General features: G+C 38.4%; 1 pseudogene; it reads left to right on the top strand.

Moving 5' to 3' along the window:
* The window catches only part of LOC131071541 (DNA-directed RNA polymerase subunit beta''-like), a 46,082-nt pseudogene extending 21,894 nt beyond the window's left edge, over positions 1–24,188 (top strand).
* The last annotated feature ends 366 nt before the right edge of the window (positions 24,189–24,554 follow it).

The following is a 24,554-nucleotide window of genomic DNA, read 5'->3' as shown; positions in this document are numbered from 1 at the left end:
TGCACTAGATTTGAGTCTACTAATATTATGATTTCTTGCCCATTGTATGGAAATTTCAGGCATTGATGACATGTTGATGTAATAGCTTGTATGTCATGTATCCAAGGTCTTCTTAAGAGTATGTTGTATGGTAGGTCCAAGTCTAGAACTTGGCATGCCGTGTCTTTCTGCAAAGGTTCCACTCTAAGGGGTAATGTTAAAATTCCTTTAGAGGAATGCTCTTTTTCATCACATGCTTTGAATGTGATATTTTTTAGGGGATCAACTGCATCTTCATAATAACCTAAAGCATGGACTAGACTCAAAGAGAAAATGTTCAAGCTAGCTCCTCTATCTATTAGGACATGTTTAATGAGCATTCTATGAATGAAGACTTCAATTTGCAAGGGAGCGCTATGGGGATTTTGCAATGAATTAATGCTTGGATATGAAGGAGATGAACTTTGAATAGGATCCTCTGAAATAGGCTTGATGGGTATATAGTTTGGTAAGAATGCTATGGAAGGTTCTTGCAAGCTTTCAGGAGGTGTAGGAATAGATGCCTTTGGAGAGTCAATTTGCTTATGGGGGGATGAGCCATTGTTAGACATAGGTGCATGATTTTGATCTTTCTCAGCCAAATCCTTTAGGGATATCTTTAAGAGTTGCATAAAAGAGCCACCTTTCTTGTGAGATGTATTTGAATCCTTGTGAGGTTTTAACATAGTTGGATTTTGATTTTGAACTTGTTTGATTGCTTTGATATGTTGGTTTGTCATGTCTTCTTCTTGTGTTTTGCTTTGGTATGTCATGTTGATATGATTTTCAGCTATTTCAAATGTTTTTGTTTTCATTTCAGGGGTTTGATTGTCTAAAAGTTGTTTTGATGTGATCAATTGTCAACGTAAATGTGATAGCGTGATATGACATGAAAAGATGATTCAAGTGTTTAAAGGTTTGAAAGTTTTTCGATCTTTGGTTTTGGAGTGCAATGATAATGATTTGATAAAAACCAAGTCCAGTAGGAATGATATATCCTACGATGTGGGACAAGATTATCCTGACCAAACGTTTCAGTTTCATGATAAAGGATGATAGATCCCGATGAGAAACTCTGTCTGAGTGATCATTTTACCAAATAAGGTGATAATGCACTTTGAGATGTTTAGATCTTGAACTTGTTGATGGTGAGAACTTGAAAATCTTGAGGTGTTTATGTTCTAAAGTCTGATTTTGACGGATGATAACTTGACCAAGAGAACTAAGGAGACAATCAAAGCACATAATGATAGAGAACATGCGTTTATGATTACTAAAAATTGATCAAGCAGGAATGACAAATCAGAAAAGGCATGCAGGAAACAGCTCTGGACTAGCAAAAATAGAGACTCGTACAACAAACTATACAACCCCAAATGACAAAAGATACAAGGCCATACGACAAACTAAGATTTTTATGTGCAAAAGAACAGGCTCGTACAACAAAATTTTCTGAACCATATGATAAAACAAATAATTTGTATGACAAGGAATACTAAGTAATATGACAAATCACCAGTTTGTACGACAGACTTTTCTGAACCATACGACAAGATAATTGACTCGTACGACAGATAACAGGACAAAGAAAAATGTGTTTGTTTGGTTGAATTTTGATCAATGAAGTCTGATGTTTTGCTTATGTTTTCCAGTTTTAGATGTTTGATTTTTCAATTTAGGGATGAATACACAACAAACACACGATATGATAAGTGACCACAAGCATGCTAACCCTAAGGAAGTTGACTAAGGAGAGAAAAAATTTTCTTGCAAACTTAGGTACACACCCAATAGCTAATCAGAATACGGCCGCTGAGTCTCATGCAATGGATTCTCAACGCCATATTATCCGACTTCAAACGCTAATGGGGGCACGATATGGCAAGTATCTTGGGAGAGTTACTATCTCTCTTGCACAAAGATTATCAACCTTTTAGAGGTGAATCAGGTAGCTTCTAATTTAACCGGCACTAGTAAGGGATCCATTCAGCACGTTGGGGTATAATACTCAATTAAGAGGTCTCCCAGCCTTGAAAACCAAGGTTTGCTATACCCGAAGGTACAGAGGAGAGCTATTCCCGAGCACTGTCGTTGACTTGATTTTCATCAAATCACATTTATTTTATAGTGGGTTGGATTACTTGGCGTTAGCCATTCCCACTTAGGTTGTTCCTCTCTCACTGACCTTAATGGCTAAGAGTTATTAGCTCCTCGGGAGGGTAGGCCTCCTAAAGATATGCACTAATGAAAGAAAATGATAAGTCTATCTTTTTGATCACCTAAGAAAGGTGAGAGAATACTTGCCTATCATCAAAAACACATAATACATGATTGTTCATTTCTTTAGCAAAAGATAAGTGTGCCGAAAAAAAAAAACTTTAAGAAATACACAGTTTTGTTGAATTCTTTTAGGCAACCTGCAAAATAAATGCGTTAGTAGTCATTGATGTGTTTTGAATTTGGTCTTTGACTAGCATATCTTCGACAATCGTCCTGCAGAAAAGAGTTAGGTTGCCAAAAATCTCACAAACCAATCAGGGTTAGCAGTAGTAATGATCAGATTGAAATCTAAAACCCTAAAAATGTAGTCTATTTAAAAAAATAGAAGTAGAGACTCATACGACATGATTTACCAGCTCGTACGACAATATTTTTGATATCGTACGAGTACAGAAACAGGCTCGTATGATAGAGAAATGAGCTCATACGACAGAGAAATGAGCTCATACGACAGAGAAATGATTTTCGTCCTAGATCACAAAGTAGTTCGTACGAGCCAGTAAAGGAGCTCGTACGACATTCTGATTCCAGCCCGATCAGAAATGAAGGTTGATGAAGGTTGAGAGGCCAAAAATGATAATTTCAGCCCCACGGTGGGCGCCAAAATGTTGTGCCTGTGAAGTGTAGACCTGCAGCTGCAACACAAAACACTCAATAGATCATTACAAGCATGGTTAATGAATTTAAAGCAAAGAAGATAAAACCATAGCTAAGCGATCTATCACCTCCTAGTAAATGCGAGTATGAATTTTGCTCTCAGATCTGGTTAGGCAAATTCTAGTGACTTGACTACACCTAGATGGAGGATTTAAATGATAAATGATGCATTTAAGCTAGCAATGATAATGATTAAGCTACATGATTCCATGATTATGCTAGAAAATATTCTAAAATGATACAATTAAGCTATGATAACAATGCTCAAATGATAAACTAAGATTTGCATATGCCTATAGTAACAATGCCTAAAATGCAAATGAGATGGGATGATTATTGCTCCAAAATGGGGTCTATTTATAGGATTTCCAAGGCTAGGGGTGAGGTGGCAGGAATCAACGGTCAAGATTGAGTCTGAAGATATCAATGGTGAAATTGGAGGAGGTTGGAAAAGAGGTTGGATGAAAGGGAACATTTGTCATCTCTATGGTGACAAGTGTCAAGATGCTTCTAGAAGAGGTTGGACGAAAGGGAACATTTTCCATCTCTATGGTGACAAGTGTCAAGAGGCTTTGATCATGAGAGAGAAAGTGTCTAAGGAAAGGGGACATGGTGGTTAGGATGGGGTTAATTAAACTCGAGGTTAGATGGAATGAGTTAGGTTTAGAAGGGGTTGGGTTAGGTGGTTAGAAGTTAGGAGAATTTGAATTTAAAAATTTAAATAATAGGAAAAGGCTAATTAATCTCAACAACTCATAAATTGATTTGTTTTAATTAATTAGAAGAAATGAATTTGATGGGGGGAATTAATTAATTTGAATTAATTAATTAAAGGGGATTATGAAAATGAACTTATTTAATAAATCCTTAGATTTATTAATAAGTAGCTAAAAGGGGGAATTTAATCAAATTACTTAGTGAATTCAATTAAATTAGGAAGGGGGATTAATTAAATAATTGCTTATTTAATTAATTATCTTCAGACCATTTTTAGGTGTATACAACAATAGATATTGAAATAAAGAAGGAAAGAGAGGAACTCTCCTTTAGCACTCAAAGAACCTTTACTCAAATGGATGGAGTTGAATTCTAAGAGTTCTCCAAAGATTGTGGTAATGGTGGAAATTGAATAGAAAACCTGTGAATATTGCTCAAGAAGATCACTAAAAGTTTTGACCTGCAAAAATTGATAAAAAATGCCAAAGAATCCCCCAAAATGCCTTCAAACGGGAGTGATATAGGCTTTGGAAGGAAAAGAAATGTCGATGGGTGCATGTAGGGACTTTACGATTCCTTCTAGGCGCAGGTGTAACGATCAAATGACCACCTGCGAACTGTCAGATTCGTGGGACAATAGCGTGTTGCGTGGAGGTCTCCACACCAAAATAGTGTCCTGAGGAGGACAAGTCAATAGAGTTGGTAATATTCCAGTCTAAAGTTGACAAAGCGACGTAGGTGGGTAAAAAGACAAAAATAGTGGTACACGACCTCCAATGACATGGAGGAAGGCACCATTTGTTGCACTGAATTGTACAAGGTGTGATTTTTGATATTACAAAGTGTTGTTATTGTGGTTAACTAATTTTTGAAAATTAAATGTTTGTTATAATGATTCACCCCCCCTCTCAATATAATTGTGTGCTCTTGTATTGGTATCAGAGCAGGTTCCTTTGAATATAGCCTAACTACTTGAAGAGAGATCTAAAAAGGAGCACATATGATATGCAAGAAGGATATGGATTCTCGTCAAACAAGGCACCATTTTTTGATGGGACAAGTTATATTTTTTGGAACACAAGGATGGAAACCTATTTGATTTTCCTAGGGTATGATATTTGGCACTCAGTTATAAATATCTATACAATCCCTTCAACTTCCTCAACGAATCAAGCTGGAAAGAAAGAAAGTGAGAACAATGTAAAAGCAAAGCATGCGATTTTGTGTGGATTGTCTGAATTAGAGTTTCTGAAGGTTATACACTGCAAAAATGTTAAGGACAAGTGGGATAATTTGAAGAATATATATGAAGGAGATGATAAATAAAATAAGGTAAAGCTTCAAACCCATCAAAGATAATTTGAAAGCGTCAAGACGAAAGAAGATGAAATATAGCCTCATATTCACTTCGTGTTGATGATATCGTAAACATAGTAATAGGTCTTGGTGAAGAGGTTGATGAAGTAATGATTGTTCAAAAGGTAATGAGGGTACTAAGGTCTTTCCTTTAAGATATGATTCCAAAGTTTCGACATTTGAGGAAATGAGATATCTAGAAAAATTGGAAAAGGATGAGTTGCATGGAGTTCTTATTGTTGATGAAATTAGGATTAAAGACAAGCCATCAAAAATGGTGGCAACCTTTAAAGAATCAAGGAAGGGAAAGAATAAAGTACGTGAACCAAGTGAGAGTTCAATAAATTAATCGAACAAGGAATAATATCACTTCATGAGTAAGCTAAAGAAAGGATCTAGGAAACATCAAGGTAAGTTACCATCTAAATGCTTTAAGTGTGGTAGAATAGGAATTTTTGCTTTTAAATATCCATGGGATAAGAAAAAAAGAAATCATCCTCAAAAGAAGAGCCATAAGCAAGGTCAATATAAAAGAAGGATTCTCACAAATACAAAAAGAGTATTCAAGAAAAGACAATAACTCATCAAAGGGAAGCAACAAAGAAAGTCCAAGAAGTGATGGAGAAGAAAAAATCTTCATGGCAATCAAAGTCAAGGATGATAAAGATGAAGACAAAGAAGAAAAAGAGTTGAGCAATGAAGATGAATAAGAAGTAGATCTTGAGGAATAAATCCATTATGCTTACATTGAAAATGAGAGACTTAAGTAAAGAATCTTGAAATAAAATAGAGTCATGAAAATTTGAATAAAATGATTGTAGATCTGAAAGTACAATTAGAAGAAGCAAAATGGATTGACATATTATAAGAGATCAACTTAGGAAAAGGAAGCTGATTGTGAAGAACTATGTAATGCCCCCACTTTGGAATAGAATTTAATGGTAAATAATAATAATAACAAAATTAAAATTGAACAGAATAAAAAATTAATATAAAAGAATATAATTAAATATAATTAAGTTAATGAATGGTAAAAAGAGCTGGAATGAAAAGTTGTGAATCCCTCAAACATGAGATATAAAAGGGAGAAGAGAACCTCATTTGAGGAGGGGACAATTTTGTGGGAATAAGAAGTGCAGATCTAATGGTGAAAGGTTGTGTCCATTTCAAAGGGCAGAAATAATGAAGAGTTGCACTCTTTCAAAGGGTGCTAATGGTGAAGGGCGTGTCTCTTGCCAAAAGACATATATGATGAAGAGATATGACCTCTCCTTCACATTGAGAGATATAAAATAAAGTAATCCAAAAAATCTATTGGGATCATCATGGATTAGATAAGATCAAAACAGTTATTAAGTTACAGGCAGTAACATCCTTGATCTTGGTGGTATGCATGAGGAAGATTTAAGACTATTAGATATTAATCGCTATGGGAAGTTTGGGGAAGTAAGGAATACTTCCATGAAGCCCGACCATGAAGAGTGTTGTCTTATCCGTATTTGCTATCAATTGGTAACCTTATTTGATAATGATAAATCCAATTTAAACAATGATTAATTAATCATTGCCAAATGACTATCGATTAGCTTATGGAAAGGATGTGATTAAGCACAAACACAATATGCCTATAATTTACAAATAATCATGAGGAGATGTGATTCAAGGGGGAGATGTGATTGTTCAAACCCAAGGGGTACAATCGATCAACCACTACAAGATATTTAAGGGAAATTCTAGAAAAAGGATAATAATGAGACGAACCTACATATATGAGTGGAATATCTTATAGTAGACATAAAAAAAAAAATTCTAACATCAAGAAGGATAGCAAACATCATTACCAACTGGGTTTCACCTGAACGATCAACATAGATATTATTAAGGAATGTTAATAATTTGTATTATTGGTATATATCAGAATCACTATTGCTATTGAAAATTCATTACTCTTACTGTATACATTATATTATCAGTATGATAGTTGATCTAAGAGATACATTAGAAAATTTTTTGATAGTCCATTTTGTGGTAAAAGTGATGGAGGAGTAGCCTAGTGGTGACGAGGGGTTCACAAGTCATCATAAGGACCCATGGAGGCAAGGAGCTAGTTACTCCCTTTATGCCAAACTCACAAAGATGGTGTTGTGTGTATAAGTAATCAACTTGGAAGGGACATCAACATGGGCTTCCAAGTCTAGCAAGGAGGTTAGAAGCAACCATTCCTTGGACTTGGTAGACATCGGTCCTAAGCAACCATTTCATGTCTCATATACCCACTCTTTCTATTGTTACCTTAGAATAGATTATGTCTGGTTAAGAAGGGATATGGTTGTAGGTGTTTGTCTTTCCTTGTGGGTGCAGGTTATCTGTATAAGTCTCCACTCCTCTAATACAAGGTGTATATCTAGCAGGTGACATTACAAACTGGAACTTGAAATCAATTCTTTAAGAAAGGAGTTAGAGAAATCTATTGAACAAGTGAATCAAAGATTGAAGTTGAAAAAAGCATCAAAATATTTGATGATATCATCAATTCACAAATTTTGTCATTTATTAAAACTAGTCTTGGTTTTTATGAAAACTAAAAGAAGACAAAGGAGGCTACAAGTTCCAATGTTATGGATCTACCACAAATGACAAGTGAAGAAAATCCAAAAAGATACACTAAGGCTCTTAAGAGTTCCACCAAAAGGCGAGCCAACAAGGAAAAGAATGAAGTCCCATGAAAGAAAAAATTACCTCCAAAGGCAAACAATGTCAACTTCATGGAGCCCTTTCATCAAAGACAATCACATATAATCGCTTGCCCCATCATTCCTTTCATGCTATTGTTTTTCATGTAATCATTTTAGTCACAAAGTAGTAGATTGCAAAATTTATAAAAATGATAATATAAGTTTCTCCAAAAGGAACTGCAATTTTCTCCTCTAATGGATTTTAACATTATACGCTACAAGGGCAAAAAACTTGGGCACATAGCAGTTTCTTTGCAAAACTACTGCTAAGCCTCTAAGACAAAACAAGAAGGATTATGTTCATGACAAAAAAAGGGATGAAACAACTAAGGTTTGGAAGAAGAAGCAGGAGCAACAAAACAAAGAATAATCTATTTTTGTTCAAGCAACTCTAAATGCATGAGACAAAGGAGATAAATGGTATGTTGATAGTGGTTGTTCAATATATGTGATAGGTGATGAGAGTAAATTTTACTCTTGAGCAAGTGAATGAAGGGATGGTGAAATTTGGAGATAATACTAAGGAAAATGTAAAAGGAAAAGGGAATCATAGTCTAGACAATGGAAAAACAATAACTAAGAATGTCTTATATGATTGAAGTAGAATCTCCCAAGTGTGAGTCAATTGTGTGACCAAGGGCACACTCTCACATTTAATTATGGAGGATGTACAATCAAGAAGAATGGAAAATTGATAGTAGATGAATATAGAACAACAAATAATATCTACATTCTCGATAAAATTAAAGGAAAATAACGTTATATGTGGCAAGAAGACATGAGTTCATTATGGCACAAGAGAATGGGGAACCTAAACTTTGACAATCTTGTTAAGATTAGCCATGTAAGGAAGCTATGACAGACATGCCAAAAATTTCAAAGCTTACAAAAATCACCTATAAGAAATGTCAACTTGGGAAGCTGACTAGAGTGAGTTTTAAATCATAGGAACACTCTACATCAAAACCTTTGGAGCTTATACATACAGATATCTATGTTCCAACCATAACAATAAGTATGTAAGGAGAAAGGTATTTTATGTTATTATTTGATGACTACTCTAGAATGACTTAGATCACATTTTTTATTGAACTTATTTGTTCTCATGGGTTTTGTCATGCTTCTAAAATATACACCAATGTATCAACCTTTTCTAATTTCATCCTCTTATCTTCCATCATATTATGAAAAAAAATAAGAGAGAGAATGTGCTTTATTTTGCATGGAAAATAGGATTCTTTGCTAAGAAATGACACTCCAACTATCACAACAATGGTAATCATCCTTGCATCAAACCCAATATCAAAATACAACCATCTAATCTAAATGGTTTCTTTACAAGAATGGGTAGTTGTCATATACTCTACTTCTATCATGAACAAATTGATTCAACTTATTGCTTACTCATCCAACTAATAACACCACCAAACTTTGCAGATGCATAACCACTAGTAGGCCTTCTATTTTTAATGTCACATGCCTAATTTGAATACACAAATCCACAAATAAAAATTGAATTTTGAGGTCTAGCAGGATAACCATGAAAAAATAAGGAATACTTGAAACTATCCTACAAGTATTTGAACACTCTCATAACTGTATCCCAAAGTGCCCAACCAAGATTAGCCACAAATCAACTTAGGACTCCCACTACTTAGGAAATATTTGGCCTTGTACAGAACATTGCATGTATCATATTTCCAAGAGTGTGCCTCCATTTGATGAAGCCAATCTAACTGATTGAGGTAAATTTTTAATATATTAGTCAATCTAAGAGCCAACAACCTAGCAAGAATCTCTTAGGAAGAGTTTAGGAGAGTGATGGGCCTCTAGTTCTTGATCAAACCTTTATCACTATCTTTGGGAAACAACTTGATTGCCCTAAATTGTTAATACTAGTTCCCAAATTATCTTTTGTAAAAGTCTTCTTCATAAACCTCCAAAAGATCTTCTACAATCCATTGATTATTAGTCCTATATAATTCAATGGGAATTCCATCCATACCTAGAGATTCGCCAAAATTAAAGGAGTTGATAGTTCTTACAATTTACTCAAATATTTTTACTCACTTTTCTTCAATATCACAGTCTTCCAATTTTTTGGGGATGGTTCTTTTGCAAAAATATTGTCTTCAATAATCCTATTATCATATTTAGTAGAAAATAGATTTTTTAATTTTTTTTGAAAGACTCCCTCTATCTCTTTGAGGTCACTACTCATGTTCCCCACCAAGATAAGACCAATGTTTTCTCTGACGTTCTTAGCTTTCAAAATGTTAAAAAAGTATTTAATCCCCCTATCCCTTTCCTTCATCCAATTATACCTAGCTTTGATCTTAGGCCCTTGATTTTGGTGCTCGGTTCCAATGATTTCATCATATATTTATTTATTATTAATGTTGTATTGCATGTTACATTCCAAGTCTAAAAGCTTATCTTCAAGTCTCTTTTTCTCTTTTCCTTTGTCAAGCGTCTTTTTCTTTCCCATATTTCTCAAGACCTCTTTCCATACAAGGATCATTTTCTCCCATATAATAATGAAAAAATTATGAAATAATCACTTAATCATTCTCACTTTATATATATGCCAGCTAGGAAATAATTATCTTTGAATAGAGGGATATTGATTCTCAATTACTAATTCTTTGCACCATTATTTGATTTACTTTTATCCTTGATAGTGATATGCATATTTATAGTGGAATGATCTAATAGGAGAAGGGTTACTTGGATTGGGTAATAGTTTATACTATCCTTAGAATCAAAAAAATCTTTGTTGACATAGAATTTGTCCAATATTTGGTAAAGTCTCCCACTCGGGCCTTGGTTGTTAACAATGTAAAACCAATTTTTCTTCTTATCCTTTTGGTTCTCAAGAGGATCCTAGATATTAAGATTCCTTTTAGACCAAAATCATAACTCATTGCGTCTCCAAAGTACCTTTTTTCATATTTTTCTTCCTTATGTTCAACCATGTAAAAAACTCCTGCTAAGATCCAAACATTTAGGAAGACAATGTTTCATCTAATTCTACTTCTTGCACCTTTCGTTGTGATTATTAGAGATAAATAGAACAAAGTCTAAAATTGATACCATTATTTTCTAAAATGATCCATAAAATTTTGTTACAAGAAGAATTACCCTTCCCAACCACCCAAGATTCCCAAGAATCCTTCAAAAGGATGGCTACCCCACCATTCCCTTTATAATGCTTAGTAGAGAGAAAAATAGATTTTATCTGAACAATATTTAAAATAGAATCAAGATAGAAGCCTACAATCTTAGTCTCTTGCCAACACAGAAAATTCTAATCTATTCTTGTCATTACAAAAGGACTTAAGAATGTATAATTTATCAATGGATTATATTCCCCTAACAATTTGTCTTACACAATTCAAGATAATTTAAGTGGGGATTAAGAAATTCTCAAAATTTGCTTTTTATGGAACCTATCAAAAAATTTAGGCATATTTTCTACTTTTCCTTTCTTACTACTCTTTTTACCACATACCTCATGCTCAAAAGTTTTCCTCTCTTTTTTCCCTCTCCTAGAGAGTTCAATATCCATTCCTTCTCCTCATAAGAGTGCGATAACATATTCCAAATTTTAAAAAATTCCCCTTGAAGTTCTTAGTGAGGACCATCCCATCTTGTTCTTTCTCCACTACTCCATCAATCTTTGGGAGTATATGGTTGGTTTAAGATTATTGTTATTGAGGAAGTTGAGAAAGTACAATTTTTGAGATCCCAAGAGAACCTGCAAGCAAAATACCTATCACAAGAGAAGATTGAAGACAGAAACATAATAAAGGCTCTGAAGAAAAAGATTATCATTTAGAGAGGGAATGAAAAAGAAAATTATAATACAATCCTTATGAAAGGAGAATATGAAACCCTAAAGATGTACAACCCTAAAGAAATCCTAAAGGGATAAAGAGTATTTAATAATTAGAATAATTATTAAATACCTATAATATTATTAAATGCCTAAGTTTATCTTAAGTGTAGAGTATAATAGACTAATAATTAAATAAATAATTATTAGCTAATACAAGATAACTCTAACACCCCCCCTTAAGATGAACATAGGGAGTAGATAAAAAACTAAATGCAAGAAAGAAAAATGAAACTACATGAAGAAGGCAAAAATTTGGGTCTTGGCAACAAGGCCTGATGAGGTACGCAATCACAACCAAATTTCTATGAAACGAAGAAATAGAGAAAACCACATGGGAAAAAAACACTACTCCAAAAAGAGATGGGAAAATCATTTAAAAAAAACATGAAGGAAGGAAAGCCTCAATGAGACCCCCCAAGGACAACTTCCTTCACTCCAAGCATAGAGTGCAACTGAAGGTAGCACAGAGATGCAAAAGGTTTAGTGAAGATGTCAACAACTTGCTCCTCTGTAGGAATGTACTCCAAGATGAGAAAGCCATTCTAAATCAAATGTCTGATGAAGTGCATGTGGAGCTCATTGTGTTTATACCTTTGGTGCTCCACTGGGTTGCGGGAAAGGTGAATGGCATTTTTATTGTCACACCAAAGAATAGTGGGACTATCAAGAGGGAACCCAAACTCAGTCATCAACTGTCAAAGCCATAAAACCTCCTGACTAGCTAACACAGTTGCCCGGTAGTCAACCTCTATAGATGATAATGCAATAGTAGACTGCTTCTTGCAAGACCATGTGGTAGGACCCAAACCAAGGCAAAAGACAAAGCCAGAAGTAGACTTTCGATCTTGAGCATCACCAGCCCAATTTGAGTCAGTGAAGCCAACAATGTGAGGGGATCCTGAAGTATAGTGAATGCCAAACTGTGTAATGCCCTGAATGTACCTCAAAATACGTTTGGTTGCTTGCCAATGGCTCTCATGAGGATCATGGCAAAACTGAGAGACAAGACATGTCGCAAAAGAAAGATCCGAGCACATATGTGTCAGGTACAACAAACTGCCAACTAACTACCTATATAAGGTAGGATCCACAGAAGGTGTAGAACAAGTGGTAGAGAAAACAACAACTGACTAAAATGGTGTGGGTGCAGGCTTGCAAGTAAGCATGTCAAATATATGAAGCATATCAAGAGCATACTTCTGCTGAAGTATGTAAATCCCATTAGAAGGCTGAATAACTTGTAGGCCCAAAAAATAGTGCAGAAGGCCAATATCTCTCATCTCAAACTGCTCCATCAAGGCTCTCTAAATATCTTGAATCAAGGAGGATGAGCTACCGATAATGATAAGATCATCAACATAGAGCACAAGAATAACTATATCAACCCCCTGACACTGAATATATACTGTGGGATCAGAATGACAATGTGTAAAGAGTGGGGAGATCAAGAAGGAGTCCATCCTCTCATACCAAGCTCGAGGAGCCTATTTGAGACCATATAATGAACGTATAAGTCTGCAAACCAAAGAGGAATCCTGCACAAATCCCTGAGGTTGCTCCATATAGATCTCCTCATGAAAGTCTCCATGCAAGAAAAAACTCTTCACATCCATCTGAAAAATTGTCCATCCTTGTGAAGCTGCCAGAGAAAGTAAAAAGAAAATAGAATTCATCTTGGTGACAGGAGCAAAGGTCTTGGAGTAATCAATACCCTTCACCTGAGAAAACCCCTTCGCAACAAGATGAGCCTTATACTTATTAATAAAACCATCTACAACATACTTGGTACGCTACACCCACTTGCACCGAACCAACTTTCTTCCTTTCAAAAGAGTACAAAGATCCCAAGTATGATTTTTCATCAAAGAAGAATAATCCTCATCCATGGCCCTATCCCAGTCTGGGTGACCTGTCGCCTCTGAAACTTTCTGAGGATCATCCAAAATGGCATGAATTAGAAGACTAGAACCAGATGTCTGTGCACGAGTACAACGAGTAACAAAAGGATCACCTGCCATAGAACCAACAACATGAACTGTAAACCAGGCCCACTTGGGCAAAGGCTGAGCGACATGTGATGGTGGTGGTGGTGGGGATGGTGGACCATCATTTGCATCATCCTCAAAGAAGAAGGAATCCTTAAAATATGAAGAGGGAGGAGAAGGCAGTGAGGGAGAAGCTGGTGATGGAGAATCCATCTGAGGAAGGCGCTCATCAAACTAGACATCCCGCCTAAACAGGACCTCTCGGGAATCAAGATCAAACAACCTGTATGCCTTAACATCCTCACAGTAGCCAACAAGAGTTTGAGTGGTTGGCTCTTCCTCTCCATGGCTTTCCTCTTAGCATCTGGAATAAATGCCCAAGCCTCACTACCAAAAAATCAGAATGAAGAAACATTAGGCTTGACATGGGACCAAGCCTCCTCAAGAGTCAACTAGCGCAATGCCTTATGAGGCATCCAATTCTGAATATAAGTGGCGCAATTAACCGCCTCAGTCCAAAAAGCAGGCTACATAGAATGTGACTGAAGCATACAATTGGCTATCTCCCATGATGAATACTAAGAGGGGGGGTGAATTAGTATGCCAAAAATCTTAAAGGTCTTTATGAGATCTTAACTACTTCATGGCATGCTCAATTAGCTCTTAACCTAGCTATGTTAGGGTCTTTAACTATTGTCGTAGCTCACCATATGTATTCTATGCCTCCCTATCCATATCTAGCTACTGACTATGGTACCCAATTGTCTTTGTTCACGCACCATATGTGGATTGGTGGATTTCTCATAGTTGGCGCTGCTGCTCCTTCAATAGCCCAACCTTAGCATACGAGTTAGTTAATTATGCAGCATTCACATGCCCTATAGTAGTCATTTATATTGCATGATCCTTAGGTTGATTGGTAATTGATACATAAAGAGCCTGGAAGCTTGACTGGAGTAGAGCTTGCTCTATTTTATTGGGGTAGGGGATTCTATACGTAACATGCCCTATAGTTCCCAGCCACCCGAGCATGTTATGTATAGAATCTATTTGACTTTGTTTGAGGTCCAACAATTGCCTATCACCTATCATTCTTGTTAGGTAGGTCACTCCCTCTCTTTGAACCTCACTTTTGATTTATTCTATAGGATGCCATGTTGGCTATTTCAGGTAGGGGAGTCTGCTCGTCTCCTCCCTGTGTTCAGTTCTGGGCTAATGGCTAAAGCACACCCTCCCTTTATGAAGTGCAGGGGCGAACTATTCGGACCTTCCACTGAACGAGGTAAGGAGAACCCAATGTTACTCATAGTAAGGGATGGTAAAAGGCAAGGCTTGTGTCATCTGATCTATATGAGGGTATGGGGCTATAGTTGCGGGGTAGTGGAGTAAGTTCAGTGGGGAACAAGCTCTGCTCTGCCTGTGGTTCGAAAGCCGACTGTAAATCCGTGTATCTGACTGTGGTTTGGAAGCTGACTGTGAGTGTAGTTGTTCCTAGGTGCCCCCCAGATAACTAAGAGTAAGAAGAAGCTGCCTGCTTATATCTAGATATATAGATATAGAAATAGATAAGTAGATGAGGGAGGCTACGCATTTGTCATCAATGCCAATATTAGTGAAGGGGTTTGTATCCCTGGTGATGAGTAAATGGGTGGGGAATGTGTGAGTCTAGTTCATGCAGGGGTTGGGGTTTTTTCTTTTACTTAGGGAAGAAGGCGAGGGGTAAGTGTGCTAATAGTATGGGATGTGAGATGCTGTGCATGTTTCATCAATTGTATATGATGGTATGTATTATGATTTGGGGTGGAGTTAAGAGAGGGAGTATTCCAGTTGTTTTCCCGTGGCTTGTAGGATAGTAGAAATGAGTGAATTGTGGGGGCCAGGTGAACCAACCAGTACTTAAGTGTGATTGGGGGTGAGTGTACTGGGGGGAGCCTGCCTTGCGGAGGAGGTTGTTTCTTCTCATCTTGGGTGTTTCTTTTGCATGGCTTAAAATACTATAGCTATCACACAATTATAGGAGGTAAATGTGAGGGCATAAGTGGATCTGTGTTGTTCCAATATGTTGAAGTCCTCCTAGAACATACACTTGAGGTGACACAATGTTGGTCAAGGGTGTAAAATGAAATGGGGTTTCACTGATTTACCTTGCACATGACCAACAACATTACAGGCATAACACTCTACTCAACGAGTAAAGCAAAATCCCACCCTTTGGGATTACTGGAAGGGTGTGGTCAACTAGTAGTAGGAGGAAGGCAACCTGCCAATCGGCCCCCCCCGCCCCCCAATATAGTAGTTAGCTTCAGGGCGATTATTGTTGTGACCCGCAGTGACACATTTTAGTGAGCCCCGGATCCTTATTAATTCTAGATATGGTGGGGAAACGAAACATAGTAACTGCTGTTGGCCCTATCAGTACACTTCCCATGCGACTTTTCGTTCACTTCACTGATTTGATTCTCCCATGGAAGAGTTGGTCATAGCCCGTCAGCCTTGACGCAACCAACGGACACGGAATCACCCCCGTTTGTTCGTTCCTTTGCCTGATCTACCCAAGTCTCCCACCTAGGCCCTTCACTATGGTGCCTCTGTAGTTTTTTCTCGCACCTTTAGCTCCTGGTTGGTTGATCAGTGGCAAACCCTGAAGCGTGTCGTCATACGGAACAAACACAATGCCTCAACTCCTACGACCTTTCCCTTGCGGAGTTGGGAGGGCCCCCTTAGCGATCCAGGTCATGACGATTCATTGCTCGCTGCCACATGTTCTAGTTCGATCTGAATCCACTCAGGTCGGTTGATCCGATCAATAGTAGATCTCTAAGCAGGATCCCTCAGAGGCTCATATACTGTGCTCCCCAACCCCTTTGTAAATCTTTCAACTAGATTGAAGCTTTGGATGGCTCCGCTCGTTCCAGTCTTACTAGAGGAAAGGGAATCCCTAGCCCGACCCCGGTATCCCACCATGATGGTTTCCTGGGATGGATTACACCGCCTATTTGCTGCCTTAAGGCTAGTCAGTTTTGAGCTTCCGCATCTTCAGATGCACAAAGTTAGTTGGGTGGGGGGTATGGCAAAGGGGCCGTTGGTTTGATTTGGCTCTCAAGGTATTGGTCAGCTTTATCCACTCCACTACCCATCTACCCCCCAGAAACTGGAGAGGATCAGAGAACGAGGTCATCGGAAGCGGCAAGTGCCTTTGAAACACCCTCTCTTCCCTGCTAAACTTGACCTGCCTTCTGAATGAGAGGCATTGAACCGAGCCTGTGAATTATGTGTTCGACCCCTGCTTGCGAAGGGAAAGACCTGTCGTGTCTTATAGTAGTAGTAATATCAAGATACCATGGTGGAATTGGTAGACACGCTGCTCTTAGGAAGCAGTGCTAGAGCATCTCGGTTCGAATCTGAGTGGCGGCATTATTGTTAATAAGATACTATGGGTTCAATCCCTTCGATATATATATATTCATATATTATTTATGGAGTACCTATATAGATCGAAATTACTATCATTGTTCAATCCATGTTAATATAATTGATGACATATCAATTGATTTTATCTTTCTCTTATGAAATGAATCCTATATTAAATAAAATAAATGGGTTTATTATGATATTTATAACTCTAGAACATATATCAGCTCATGTCTCTTTTTCTCTTACTTTTGTTGTCACTCTCATTTATTGGGGAACTTTAGTTTATAAAAGTGAAGAGCTAAGTAATTCGGGAGGAAAGGGCATGATAGTGACGTGTATTTGTATAACGGGAGTATTAGTTACTCGTTCGCTCTATTCGGGGCATTTACCGTTAAGTAATTTGTATGAGTCATTCATGTTCCTTTCATGGACTTCCTCCATGATTCATATAGTTATAGAAGTACGGGGCTAGGATGCTTGGTGGTTAGGTGCAATCACTGTGCCAAGTGCTATGTTAACTCATGGTTTTGCTACTTTAGGTCTTCCAGATAAAATGCAGCAATCTGCAATGTTAGTACCTGCTTTACAATCTCATTGGTTAATGATGCATGTAAGAATGATATTGCTCAGTTATGCAACTCTTATATGTGGATCCCTATCATCGATAGCTTTTTTGGTCATTACGTCCCAAATAAATCAAAAGATTTTTATTAATGTGAAGAATTCCTTTTTCTTCAATAAAAATGGGAATTCACACGACCAAGAAAAAAAGGAATTGAAGCATACTTTTGGCCTTTCATTTATAAATTATCATAAATGGTTATTTACTAACCAATTAGACCAATTGAGTTATCGTGCCATTGGTCTAGGATTTTCTCTTTTAACTATAGGTATACTTTCTAGGGTAGTATGGGCCAATGAAGCATGGGGATCTTATTGGAGCTGGGATCCAAAAGAGACTTGGGCGCTAAATGGGCGAACAACCCAACCCTTGGAACATACTACCACCCCAGGTGGTGAAGAGCCGACATCGAGGTGCCAAAACTTCCTGTTGATGTGAACTCTTGAGGAAGATCAGCTTATTATCCCTAGAGTAACTTTTATCCGTTGAGCGACGACCCTTCCACTCAGCACCGTCGAATCACTAAGGCCGACTTTCATCCCTGCTTGATGGTTCAGTCTTGTAGTCGAGCTCCCTTCTGCCTTTGCACTCGAGGACCGATTTCCGGCCAGCCTGAGGAAACCTTTGCATGCCTCCGTTACCTTTTGGGAGGCCTATGCCCCATAGAAACTGTCCCTTGGATAGTAGGTTCAGTTGCAAGGTTAGACTTCTGGCTCTTCTAGAGTGGTATCTCACTGATGGCTCATGCCCCCCCAGAAGAGGGCCTTCTTCGCCTTCCACCTAAGCTACACAACAAGAGCCCAAAGTCAATCCCAGGGAACAGTAAAGCTTCATAGGGTCTTTCTGTCCAGGTGCAGGTAGTCCACATCTTCACAGACATGTCTATTTCACCGAGTCTCTCTCCGAGATAGTGCCCAGATCGTTATGCCTTTTGTGTAGGTCAGAACTTACCCGACAAGGAATTTCGCTACCTTAGGACCGTTATAGTTACGGCCACCATTCACCGGGTCTTCAGTCGTTGGCTTCCCTGTCATCAGGTCACCAACTTCCTTAACCTTTTGGCACTGGGCAGGCGTCAGCCCCCATACATCATCTTACAACTTTGCGAAGACCTGTGTTTTTGGTAAATAGTCGCCCGGGCCTGGTCACCGCGACCTCCTTTGTATAAGGAGGCACCCCTTCTCCCGAAGTTACAAAGCTATTTTGTCGAGTTCCTTAGAGAGAGTTATCTTGCGCCCCTAGGTATTCTCTACTACCTACCTGTGTCGGTTTCACGTTTAGGTACCCATTTGTTGAAGGTCGTTCAAGCTTTTCATGGGAGTATGACGTGGGTTACTCAGCATGGAAACATGCTGGAATTCATTGGACATTGGCTCGAGGTATTTTCTCTACCCTGTTCTGACCCCGCTTTTTTGGGGTCACCTTCTGACCTTGAACCGCAAACCAGAAAGACGGCTAACTTAGCCTACTCTGTCCCTCGGGACCAACAAAGGGTAGTATAGGAATATTAACCTGTTGTCCATCAACTACGCCTTTCGGCCTAATCTTAGGCCCTGACTCACCCTCCGTGGATGAACCTTGCGGAGGAATCCTTAGGTTTTCGGGGCATTGGATTCTCACCAATGTTTGCATTACTCAAGCCGACATTCTCGCTTCTGCTTCATCCGCATCTGCTCGTACAGACACTTCCCTCTGAGGCGAAATGCTCCCCTACCGATGCATTTTTTATTACATCCCACAACCTCGGCAGATCGCTTAGTCCCGATCATCTTTGATGCAAGAGCGCTCGAGCAGTAAGCTATTACGCACTATTTCAAGGATTGCTGCTTCTAGGTGAACCTCTTGGCTATCTTTGCACTCCTACCTCCTTCATCACTCAGCGATCATTTAGGGGCCTTAGCTGGTGATCTGGGCTGTTTCCCTCTCGACGATGAAGCTTATCCCCCATAGTTTCACTGGTTGACCCTTGTTTATCTCTAGTGTTTAGAGCTTGTCTCCATTTGGTACCGCTCACGCAGCCCACACCGAAATAGTGCTTTACCCCTAGAAGATCCAGTCAACCACTGCGCCTCAATGCATTTCGGGGAGAACCAACTAGCTCTGGGTTCGAGTGGCATTTCACCCCTAACCACAACTCATCCGCTGATTTTTCAACATCAGTCGGTTCGGACCTCTACTTAGCTTCACCTAAGCTTCATCCTGGTCATGGATAGATCACCCAGGTTCGGGTCCATAAGCAGTGACAATTCAATTGCCCTATGAAGACTCGCTCTCGCTACGGTTCCGGTGGGTTCCCTTAACCAAGCCACTACTTATAAGTCACCGGCTCATTCTTCAACAGGAACGCGGTCAGATCTCCTCCCACTGCTTGAGATGAGAAACAAGTAGGCATTCAGATATCCTCCCACTGCTTGAGAGTGTCATGGTTTGATATTCTATTTCAATCCCCGCTGGGGGTTCTTTTCACCTTTCCCTCATGGTACTATTTCGCTATCGGTCACCCAGGAGTATTTAGCCTTACAAGGTGGTCCTTGCTGATTCACAAGGGATTCCACGTGCCCCATGCTACTTGGGTTAGAGCGTAAGCTGTCATGATGCTTTCGGCTACTGGACTCTCACCATCTAGAGTGTGGTATTCCACCCACTACTTCGCCTAGCAGCATGACGCTTAGATTGCTCTCCCACAACCCCGTTTAAACGGTTTAGGCTGATCCCATTTCGCTTGCCGCTACTACGGGAATCGCTTTTGCTTTCTCTTCCTCTTGACCTACTACCGTTAGTGGGTATTGCCTTACCTCGTTACTAAGTGTTACCGGGTCTTTATACCTTTCCTTAAGCGTTATCACACACTAACTTCAATATGCTCTGAATGCTATTAATGCTGACTCCAAGATGCTCTTAGCCTTCCCGGGGCCTTGCCTTTCCTTTAGGGCTCCTACCTTAAGCATTATCCCTAACTCTTGACTTAAGCATTCTCCCTCACTAAGCATTACCCCTCACTCTTGCTCTTTCTCTTGCTTCCCTTCAAGGAGTGAGTGACACTGCCTCCCTTAAAGGACGGAACCTACCGTAGCTCAAGGCTTAAGACAGACCCTACCATAGCTCCTTGATTCCCTTCCATTTTAAGAACCTACCTTAACAGCAAATCTAGGTGTAGGGGAGTAAGCAGATCCCGTAGTAGATCCAATTCCAGTGTAAGTTCAAGACCGAGTTGGAGTTGAATCAGTTCCTAGAAATGGGGTTTCATCATTGCCTGCTGCTCCTTCTGCGCATCTATATACATAAATTCATTTCATTTCAAAGCATTCTATTCCATCCAAGGCCAATTGGACCCAGCTGAAGCACCAGTTGTTTACCCATCAACTAAAGCAAAGGCATTAAAGGTAGCAGGGGCACAACCACCAGAGGCGAAGGCATCTGAGAAAGCACCGACAGGGGTTACAGTAGTAGCATAGCTAGGACCTTAGCTAGCAACAGGGCTTGTTCCATAGTAGGTTGCATTCCTTCCTTTTCGAGAGCCATCCCCTACAGCTTCCCTTCGCTCGGTTCTAGTCCTATACATCGCATCATATATATATATATATATATCATAAACTTCATTCTATACTCAATCAATAGCTAGATCAACTGCTTAATCAATGTCTTACTAAACTTCATCACCTGGATAAACGGGTCAGAATCGACGGGATCTACTGTTACTGGTGCTAGTAGTTCTCCTGGGTCTACTGCTACTAGAACCTCTTAATCACTTGCTTCACCAACCGCATTGACTGCTTCATCAATAGCTGAACCAATTGGCTCAACATTGGTGATAAAAGGATCTACTAGTTCAGTAGGGCTGGATCAACTAGATCAACATCGACCTCTGCCGCTTTATATTCTTCTAGATTACCATCAGGAACTGAAACTACTACTTCTGGGACTGGTGCTTTCACTACTGCATCCTCTTTAACAGAATTGACAGAAGCACGATCACGAAAGCCTGGATCTCATTCTCTACAGTATGGCTCTCGATCTCTACCCCTTTAGAATAGTAGGGGCATCTTACTCTATATCTGGATCTCCTACTGGCAGCTCTGGGTATGGATCTAGGTATGTATCTGCTACTTGTGCTAGTGGATAAGCTTCACCCCGGACTAACCTTGTTGCAATTGGTGATGCTATTTATGGTCTACCTACCCCTGCTTATGCTGCTCCTGCACCTTTAACTGGATCTGCTATTGTACTACTGGTGGATATGCCCTACTATTCTAAGGGAACCTGCTCCTGCTTCTGTTACCTTTACACCTGCGCATCTACATATGGATTTGGAACCGAACGAAGGTCATCGTGGAGATTTGAGATCCACTTACAGGAACTGCTACTCTAGCTGCCTACTATAAGCCTAGCTGTATCTGCAATGGGTGCTTTTGGATTTGTTACTGGTGGTTCTCGATCTTGAACAGAATAAACTACTGACTGGATCAACTGCATCAACAGAATCGACTGAATAAGCTACTGGGTAAGCTACTAAATAAGTGACTAGGTAAACTGGTAAATCAATTTGGAATGACATATACATCACATATATTAGATCAACTGAAGATTTTAGGTTTCCAGCAAGCTACTGATGCAACTATTTCATTAGGAATTGATGATCTTTTAACAACACCATCTAAAGCATGGCTTATCCAAGATGCATAGCAATGAGGGTTTGCTTCAGAAAGACATCATGATTATGGGAATGTACATGCAGTAGAAAAATTATGTCAATTGATTGAGGTATGGCATGCTACCAGTGAATATTTGAGACGAGAAATGAATCCGAATTTTAGGATGACTGATCCTCTTAATCTAGTACATATGATGTCCTTTTCAGGAGCTAGAGGAAGTACATCCCAGGTTCACCAATTAGTAGGTATGAGAGGATTAATGTCAGATCCTCGAGGAAAAATTGTTGATCTACCCATTCAAGGGAATTTCTGCAAAGGACTTTCTTTAACGGAATATATTATTTCATGTTACGGTGCTCGTAAAGGAGTTGTGGATACTTCTATACGAACAACAGATGTTGGATACCTCACACGTAGACCCATTGAAGTAGTACAACACCTCATTGTACATAAAGTAGATTGTGGTACTATCCAAGGTCTTTTTGTAAATCTCATTCAAGATCGAGAAACAATCAAAAATAAATTTGTTCTACAAACACTAATTGGTCGTGTATTAGTAGATGATGTATATATACACGGGAGATGTATTGCCACGCGCAAATGAAGATATTGGAATTAAACTTGCCAATCAATTATATTATTTCCAAGTACAACCAATATATATACGAACCCCTTTTACTTGCAAAAGTATATATTGGATTTGTCAATTATGTTATGGTCGGAATACTACTCATAGCAACTTAATCGAATTAGGAGAAGTAGTCAACATTATTGCAGGCCAATCAATTGGAGAACCAGGAACTCAACTAACACTAAGGACTTTTCATACTGGTGGAGTATTCACGGGTGATATTGCAGAACATGTACGAGCCCCGTTCACCGGAAAAATTGAATTCAATGAAAATTTGGTTTATCCTACCCGTACCCGTCATGGGCATCTTGCTTATATATGTCATAATAGTTTAGACGTGACTATCAATAATCAATATGAAGTACAAAACTTAATGATTCCACCAGAAAGTTTGCTATTCATTCAGAATAATCAACTCGTCGAATCGAAACAAGTAATTGCCGAGGTTCGTGCTAAAAGATCCCCCTCTAAAGAAAAAGTAAAGAAACATATATATTCTGACTTGATAGGAGAAATGCACCAGAGTATCCCTATGTCTAATTTTATATTAGAGACAACTCATTTATGGGTATTATCGGGAAGTATATATGAATCCGTTGTAGTACCTTTTTCTTCAGATCAAGATCAAGTGGATATTCCAAAACTTCTTCTTGACAAACATAAATCACTTTCGAATTATTCGGTGGATCAACTGAAACACGAATCAGTTGACTCAAACTGTTTTGAAAAAGGAAAAAAAATCTTGAATTATTTCGAAACTGATCGAACCATACCTAACAAACATAAAGACTCTATCTATTCTGCCATTATTCTTGAAAATACCCATATGAGTGTAAAAAAGGAAAAAAATAAACTCATCGTACCATTATGGTGTGATAAACAATGGGGAAAGCGAAGAATTCCTTGTCCTGATTTCATTTTTAGAATACCTAGAGGACAAGGTATTTTACTAAATAAAAAGCACATTTTTGCTTTTGAATGACCCCTGTTCAAAAATGATAAAATATGGGAATATTCTTGGAGGTTATTCAATTGAAAAAAAAAGGAATTCTCTTGAAAATCAATTAGACGGAGGGCCCAGATTAAAAATAAAAAAGACTTATGCTTCTCTTATTTCAGTAGGAACAAATGAGATCATTATCAAAATGATTCAAATTAGCTTGCTGAAATACCCTTTTTTCAATATCTCAAAAAGGGAAAATATAGCAAGTTCTTCATTATGAGTAATTTACCTTGGTTAACAATAATTTTTATTTTGCCCATATCTGCTTGGTTATTAATCCCATTATTTCCCCATAAAGGAAATAAAATGATTCGATGGTATACTCTAGGTATTTGCTTATTAGATCTTCTTTTAATGACCTATATATTCCGTTATCATTATCATTTTGATAATTCATTAATCCAATTGGAGGAGGATTATAACTGGATAAATCTTATCCATTTTCATTGGAAACTGGGAATTGATGGATTTTCCATTGGACTTATTTTATTAACGGGATTTGTAACTACTTTAGCTACTTTAGCTACTTGGCTAGTTACTCGGAATCCGCGATTATTGCATTTCTTGATGTTGGTAATGTACAGTG

This window comes from Cryptomeria japonica, chromosome 11 (assembly GCF_030272615.1).
Source record: "Cryptomeria japonica chromosome 11, Sugi_1.0, whole genome shotgun sequence".
NCBI classification, from domain to species: Eukaryota; Viridiplantae; Streptophyta; class Pinopsida; order Cupressales; family Cupressaceae; genus Cryptomeria; species Cryptomeria japonica.
This window is presented reverse-complemented; position numbering and strand designations above follow the sequence as displayed.